Source organism: Arachis hypogaea, chromosome 19, assembly GCF_003086295.3.
Source record: "Arachis hypogaea cultivar Tifrunner chromosome 19, arahy.Tifrunner.gnm2.J5K5, whole genome shotgun sequence".
Taxonomy (NCBI): domain Eukaryota; kingdom Viridiplantae; phylum Streptophyta; class Magnoliopsida; order Fabales; family Fabaceae; genus Arachis; species Arachis hypogaea.
Genome location: NC_092054.1, coordinates 23,498,342 through 23,506,675, shown reverse-complemented (window position 1 = coordinate 23,506,675; position 8,334 = coordinate 23,498,342). Strand labels below are relative to the sequence as shown.

The 8,334-nt window shown below is 38.0% G+C and overlaps 1 long non-coding RNA gene across 1 annotated transcript; it reads left to right on the top strand.

Annotated features, from left to right (window-relative positions):
- Positions 1 to 1,479: 1,479 nt before the first annotated feature.
- On the top strand, positions 1,480 to 4,146 carry LOC112777420 (uncharacterized). The gene is made up of 3 exons (XR_003190418.3): positions 1,480 to 2,171; positions 2,250 to 2,397; positions 3,896 to 4,146. It is a non-coding gene; the product is annotated as an uncharacterized lncRNA (long non-coding RNA).
- Positions 4,147 to 8,334: the final 4,188 nt, after the last annotated feature.

The following is an 8,334-nucleotide window of genomic DNA, read 5'->3' as shown; positions in this document are numbered from 1 at the left end:
CCTCATATTTCTGTACGAGCTAAGGAAACCTTATAGTATTCCGAAATTGTTCTGTTGTGATGCATCGTTATTGTCTTTAATCATTCCATTTCTACAAAATCTCATACTTCTTTGACTCAGCTTGAAATCTGTTTCAGACTAACACTGTTTTTTTTTCCTTATTAATCTTATCGAATTTCTTTAATTCAAGAGTTATCCTTGTAGTTGTCAATTAATTCCTTTTTGGCAATTTTCATTACTTATGTATCCTTATTTACCTATAATCTCATTCGTTCTTTCAAAATCCTATGAGTACTATTCTTGTCACTTATCATTCTTTTCTAAAATCTTGTGACCTTCTACGTGATTCGAGACTTATTTTAATGTCACGTGTGATCTTAGATGTGGCAAGTAATACATTAGTTCTTAAGACACGGTTAGTGAATGCAAAAGGTAAAATTAGTAAATATGCGATGCCATAGGATGCTGTGGAGCTTTGTTTTACACGAAAGAGTTTTGTTGATGTTAGGTTTGGGACTAGTCAGATTTGCAAAGTGTTTGATGAAGTTGAGAACCCTCAGATGAGTTGTTCGATGAAGTACGGTTGAGAATAGTAGAAATAAGTTATGTTGAAGGTTGAATAGTTGAATATTTGAAGTTGGTGCGAGACTAGTATGTGAATGTTAAGCACATCGTTTAAAGCCCAACCTGTTTTATAATCTTTCGTCACCTTACTTTACCATTACATGTTTGAACCATGTCAGCATTTGCATCAAGCTTGCTTTATAATTTCTGTCTTGCAGTCACACTCCTACTTTTATATTTTTATACTATATGATAATCAAAGTATTTGAAACTATATAAATATGAATGCTAAGGTTCTTTACTTTTTCATAAAATGCTAAAACCATGTAATGTTTTCTGTAATACGCTAATTTTCGAGGACGAAAATTTTTATAAGGTAGGTAGGATGTAAGACCCATAATTTTCGAAAAAAAATATTATTATGAGTTAATTTCAATTTATTTATTCATTAAAGATTTTATTTTTAGAAAAATTATTTTTATTAAAAGTAATTAAATCAAGTTTTGACTAATAAATTAAAAATTTTATTTAATTTTATAATTATTGAATAATTTTTTTTTATATTTAAATTATAGAGATTAACAGTTGTAAAAGAATAAGAATTTTATACAATTTAGTTAAATAATTGAGATTCTAGAATTTAATACTTTAATTTTATAAACAAAGAAAATTAATTATCTTTAATTTTAAATTGGAATACTTAATTAAAATTCAATTAGCAAATTGATAAATAAATAATATTTTTTTTAAAATAATTTTAAAGAATTAAATTAGATTTTAAATTTATACATTATATCATAATTTTTATTAGAAATCATGTGTAGCTTTTGAAACGTACTTCATTAACAGCCTTCTTTCACCATTGATTTAACCATTATTATTATTATTATTATTATTATTATTATTATTATTATTATTATTATTATTACTCCATCCAGCCACATACACACAAACACACCTATACCTCCCATGTTTCCTTCAGTAGCCGCCATTACCCCCTCACCCTTCTAACTCCTTCACATCTGTAACACACACAAACCCACACATACTGAGATAGAGAGAAAAGAAAGGAAAACGAGAAAAGAGGGCTGAACTGAGAAGGAGGAAGGGAGGGGGACGACCGCTGCCGACGCGTCTTGCCATAGCCACCGCCACCGAGCAGCCGGACCGAGCTAAGAAGGAGAAGAGGCCGCTGTTGTCATCGAGCTTGGTAACGCCCATAGCCGCCGCCGTTGTGCTCCAGCTCGTCGCCGCCATCGCAAACCGCCGCTGCCACCGCGTCACTCATCGCCGTCGCAAGGAAGACCAGGATCGAGGGAGAGAGCCGCGCAAGGAGTCACCGTCGCCGCCGTTCGCGAGAGAGAGAGAGACGCGCTGTGCGGGAGTTGTCGTCGTGGGGTGTGTTGCCATTGAGAAGCCGTTGCCGCCAGATCCGCCGCTGCCGGAGCTTCTGTCCGGGTCCTGCCACTGGAGAACACCTCTGTCGCCACCGAGATCTGCCGCCGTCGCCGTTGTCGGAGTTCTGGTCGTCGCTGTCGTTCGAGGTGGCTGCCGGAGCTGCCGCCAAACCGGTTCAGCGATTGCCGCTGTTTCATTTTCTTAGTTTGGTAAGTATTTATGTTTCGGAAACCCGTGGTAGTATTCTGTTATGTTTGGTTATAAACTCTGAGGTTCTGGTAACGTAGGGTTGTGTTTTGAGCGTCATATGTCGCTCTTAAGTTGCTGTGAGTGCTGCGGAAGTGATCAGGGACTGAGTTTGCGGTTGCTGTTGGTTTCGGGTTAAGAGAAATGGTTTCGTTGACGCATTTTAAGCTATGGTTTCGATGAGTCGAGGTAGGGGTTTTTCTTAAAATCTAATTTATATTACAGAGTTGTGATAAATAGATATTAATATGAGAGAATATATGCATATGATTATAATTGCCTTATAAATGTGGTTGTTTGCTGGACTGAATGACTGATTGCTTGACTGCTTGAGTAGTTTGTGATTGCTGAAAAGAAATTAATTTGAAAGGTTATTTAGTTGATTATTATGAGAAATGTCTTTTCTTGGTTTGAAGCTATTTTTGATGATGTAAAGGAATTGGCTTTGGAAGTGGTTTAATTTTGAGTTAGTGACTTTATAAATGATTTAGTATTTGAGCTGATTCGATTTTAAAAAGAGGTTTATTTGTTAGAATTGGTTGATTTGAAAATAATTTGATATTGGAACTGGTTCAATTCTGGAAAATGTTTGAGATTTGAAAATGGTTGAGAAGAGGTTTGAGAAATGTTTGGATGGGACCCGAAAAGGGTGGCAGTGTCCAAGTTTTAGAGGAGATGCTGCCGAAATTTATAAAATTGAAAGTTTTATTTAAAGTAATAAAAAAAAATTAGTTTTTTTTTAAGCAATATACGTTTTAAGATTGATTTGTCTATCAAAGAAAGAATTTTTTTTTGGAATCGAGATTGTTAACGAACAGAATGAAAAAGAGGATAATGGGGATTTTCTTTGAAATATGGCTTTGAAATGAACTTGGAAATGAAATTTGGATTGTTGAATGATTATGATATTGAGAATGTTGAGATGTGAACTTTGAATTATTCACAAGGCTTATGAATTTGAAATATCTGAGACACGAGGTTCCCTGGATTAAGTGCCGTGGCTTGCCACCACGTGTACCAGGTTGAAAACTCGATACTCTGTTGACCCTACGACGTAAGTGTGTGACCGGGCACTATATAAATTCCCGGGAATGTTACCCCCATTGAGCAATATTGATTATTTGAGAAAAAGCTATGCATAGACTCTTGGGGATGCACGTCGGGGGACAGTCTAAGTACAATTCAGACTTGTCGGGTTGGCTGGATAACCGACAGATGAGCCTCATCAGCCATAGGACAGGCATGCATCATATGCATTTGTATGCTTTGCTTGGGTTTGAACTTGTTTTGGTTTGCCTAATTGCTAAACTGTTCTTAACTGCTACTTGAACTACTTGCTGTAACTGCTACCTACTTGTGCTTTCCTTGTTTGCCTTGCCTGTGTTTATCCTGGTGTGCTACATTTGAGAATGAATCTTGGTGCTGAATTAATGACTGTGTTGTTTGATTGTGTGGTTGGTTTCTGATTGAGATTTGCTTATGAGAAAGGAAAGACTTTGAATTTCTGAAAATGTTAAACACTGCCTCTTTGAAAAGGTTTTAAACGATTAGCTATTGAATTTTAGAAGTATTTATAAGACAATGATAATCACAGAATCTGAAAATAGTTTTTTTATTGAATATCTTCTTATGACAACTTTGAAACTCCGTGGTGAGACCGTGTGGTTAGGTTCTCACCCCCCTACAGCTTTACCTTTTCAGGAACCGGATGAAGAAGCGTTAAGAAGAGTTATACCGCGTTTGGTTGATATGTTGTTGTATTAATTAGATTATTTTATTCCCTCGACTTTGTTATTACAAATTTGTAAGAGGGATAGGATTTGTATGTTTTATATGTATATTATATTATGAGTTATTATGTAAGGAGTCTTGTATATGAATCTATGTCTGATTGTTTTTTTATTAAGATAAAGTGTTTACTTCCGGTTTTCAAGGAAATCAGCGATACAATGTCGAGTCACAGGCTCCTATTTTAGTATTTAGTATGTAAAGTAGTCGTAATACTCCTTGCTATCAGAGTGGCGCAGCCGGAAGCGTGACTACTGATAGTGAGGGTAAACTCTTCGTGACTTCTGCGTCCATATCCTGAAAGGGGAAAAATGTAGGGGGGTGAGAACATCATCCTCAAAAGGGTTCTCAGTAGAGGGTTTTTGGGAATTACTGTAATAGGATACATGAAGATAAATCGTACTAGTGATTAATAACCGTCTTATGCCTCTTTTCAAAAACAACGGTTTACAATAAAAGTAAAGTCGGAAATCTTTTCTGATAGAGGAACCGTTCAATTTTCAAAAAACTCAAAAGCCTTTCAAAAAGGTTTATCTATGCTGAACCAAAATAGCCTTTCATATTTTTCCAAACCAGAAACACCAAAACCGAAACCAACCATCGGTCCATCTCATCTCAACCACGGTCCTAGGCCCAAACACTCCAACCAACAACCAATCACCACAGTCCAACAGAGTCCCAGTCGCAAACACAGATAGGAAGATCAAGCACAAACAAACAGTTACAACAAATAAAACAAATAGCAGTTAATCACAAGTAATCGCAAAAGCAAACCAAGTACAATATGCACACCCAAACAATGTCACATAGATGCATATGATGCATGCCTGTCCTAGTGGCTGATGATATCATCTGTCAGTTATAAAGCCAGCCCGACAAGTCCTAGTAGCTAACCATTGAACTGTCCCTCTGTCGCGCATCCCCAACTCGAGTTATACTCAACATAATCGTGATCATAATCATGATCCATATCCAACACCCTCACTGGTGTATATTCACGGGGGCGAGCTCATCCGGGATTTTCATAGTGCCCGACCACACTTACGACATATGGTCAGTAGAGTATCAAGTCTCAACCTGGAGCACGTGGTGGCTAGCCACTGCTACTACCCAGAGAAACTCGTATCTCAGATAGTGGAAGTGCTATATTCACAATTTCATTCAATAGCATATATGCATTTATACTCGGCCATAATCAATAATGGCTCTGTCGACATCCGGCAATAACTCAGCCATCCGGATCAAGGTTCAATCCAGAACCAGCCAATATTCATAATCATACATAGCCATTCTAGCTCACGGTTCAATCCAGAACCAGCCAATATTCATAATCATACATAGCCATTCTAGCTCACGGTTCAATCCAGAACCAGCCAATATTCATAATCATACACAGCCATTCCGACCCATAACAAAACAACACTTCCACCATTCAACATCATTAAATTCATAAAATCGGCATTTAAGCCATAAATCACTTTTTCTCAATTCATTTCACTTTGAAATTAATTTTCAACTCTTTTCAGCCTTAGCTTTGAAGATCTCAGTTCTCAAATCATCTCAGGCTCATAAGCCACTTTTACTCAAGGTAAGTTCCCCTTTGAAAACAATGCCACTCTCGGCATCTTCTTTCCAGAACTTACATAACCATGGCAAGTTAAAGATTTATTTTGAAATATTCAAAATCATCCATCCAACAATGGGATTTTATAACAAAGGTTCCTTGGCAGAGTCCCAAGTCTTTAGGGGAGATTAACATAACTCATTTCCTCAAATTCACTTAAAATCATTAAAACCTTGACTTCCTGATTTAAGTAACAAAATAGGATCTAAGCCAAACCGAGTCACGTAATCAATTACTCTTTTCAAAGCCATTTCCTTTATTTAAAAAAAAAACCCAGCTTTAACCCCATGGGAAATTCTAAAGCGTTTCAACGGCTCAAAGATTGTTTTAGTCTTGCAAAAACTCATAACTCAAAGAGTACTTAAGACTTTTCCCAAAACATTTTAGAATGAAACTTGTCAATAGACGTTCAGGTTCTTTCAAAGTCACTGAAAATTCTCTGATTGAAATCCTTAAACCAAATGCAAAGGCATAAATCCTTTTCACATTTAAAACAGCCTTAAAGCATAAGTTTCATCTAAATAACTTATTCACAAGGGAAATATAATACTTTTCTTAAGAAACAAGACTAAATCACAATTTCTTTTTTAATAATTCATTTCAAAAGCATAAGTCATCCTTTTCTTAATAATTCAGATAAAATAGTAAAAGCCGTTAACTCATAAGTTTCTGAATAACGTTTCAGAAAAGTCCCGGATTCTACCGGAATTTTGGCAGCAGCTCCCCTAGAGCTTGGACTTTGCCACCCAGTCCGGGTCCAACCAAAACAGTCCACAATCCTTTTCAACAACCCCAAGTCCAAAAATCAATTCAAGGCAAGCCAAAACCAACAGTCACCTCATTTTCATATTCCAAGGAAACTGTTTCAAAATCAAATCATTAACAGCCGATGAAACTCATTTCTTAAAGCTTTAAAGAAACGGTTCAACAACAATCATTTATCAAAACCAGATCATTTAAAGCAAACCAGGCTGAATCCAAGAGTGTATTCTATTTTTCACATTTTCAAGAAAATTAACTCAAATCAATTCTCAACGGATTAAACTTGATCTCAAATCTTTAAAAGAATCAACTTGAAAAGCATTCCGTTTCACAAAACCGCACAACGATCCAGCCAAACAACATTCATAATCATTCGAGACAATCAAACAATACATAAGGCTGATACAATCACCAAATACACATTGTCTCACATCAGTATCCATATGTAATAATTCCAATATATAAAAATATAGTTTTCGGAAAGCGCCCCTACCTCGACACGCGAAACCATAACCCAAACGCGCTAACTGACTCCTTTCATATCGATCCGAAACAACTGCAATCAAAACCTCAGATCCAAACCGTTTTCTCAGCAACCACAACGACTCTAATCGCAACATATAATAATCGAGATTAACTCTCATAACAACAAATGCTACAACTCCTCAACGTATAACAGAGCAGTAACTAAAGGGCTTTCAGATCGAAACGCTTACCGAACCGAAGAAGGAACGGCTGAACCGAAACAGCGGTGGTCTCCGAACCGGTTCGGCGACAGCCTCAGGAGCCATCCCAGGTGGCAACGGTGATCAGACTCCGGCGAGAGCGACTGAAATCAATATGCAGTGATTGTAACGTTTCTGACAACTCAGGAGAAACGAAACCCAATACTTAAAACCTTACCGGCAGGATTCTCCAGTGATGACAGAAATAGCCAGAGGCTTCAGCGGTGGTCCCAGAAGTCATGAAACCACTCCCGGCTGCCAGGAACACAGAGGCGCAACTCCCTTCTCCAGCGGCGACACCTGCGACGGTGGCTGCTGCAGCAGCTCACAACGCAAGTAGCAGCGGTGGCCTGAACCTCTGTCTTTCCTTCAAATTAGATCGGGCGGACCTCCAGCAGTGGCAGCGGCAGACTAGAGCAGTAGGACGGAGGGGATGGTGACTGCTCATATAGTAGTGATGGCATACGACAGCGCGTGACGGCAGCGGCGAGTGCCTCCCTGCGCGACGCCGACTCCACGTCCCTCTCGTGGTCTCTCTCTCCCCTCTGGTCGCGACTCACGGCGGAGACATGCCTGACAGGAACAGGACCCTCGGCGGCGCAAAACGCAAAGGGCTGGCAGTACAGGCGGCGATAGCGGGGCGCGGTGCGACGGTGTGGCGCGACGCTCTTCTTCCTCCTCGGCCAGACGACGGCACGATGGCGGTGGTGAAGCCCAGCGCGCGGCACAGTCTCTTTCTTTTCTTCCATGGATCCCGCTTCTCCCTTCCCTTTCTATTTTTTTCTTTCTTCCATCTTTGCAGCTGTTGCTGCTGGTTGATTTGGGGAAGGCTGTGGCTGTGTGTGTTTGGGGGGGTTACTAGGGTTTCATTTTTAAAATATAGGGTTAGGGTTATTTTTGTAATTTCAAATAGAAATAGGGATAATATGGTAATTAGAAATAAATTCTAATCCAACAATAATAATGTATAAAAATACTATTTGCTCATCAATTTCACATTTTATTTTCAATAAAATGCTCGAATCCAAAAATTAGAAATAATATATTTAATTTCTCCATTTTCCAAAATAGCAGTATTAATATCTTAAAATATAAATTATTTAGTCCAAATCATATGAAATCCCTATTATTTCATAACTGCCAACTTTATAATTTAAATATAGAAAATAATCCAATAATTGTAAAATTGGATAATAACTATAACTTATTTCAAATTCAATAAATCAA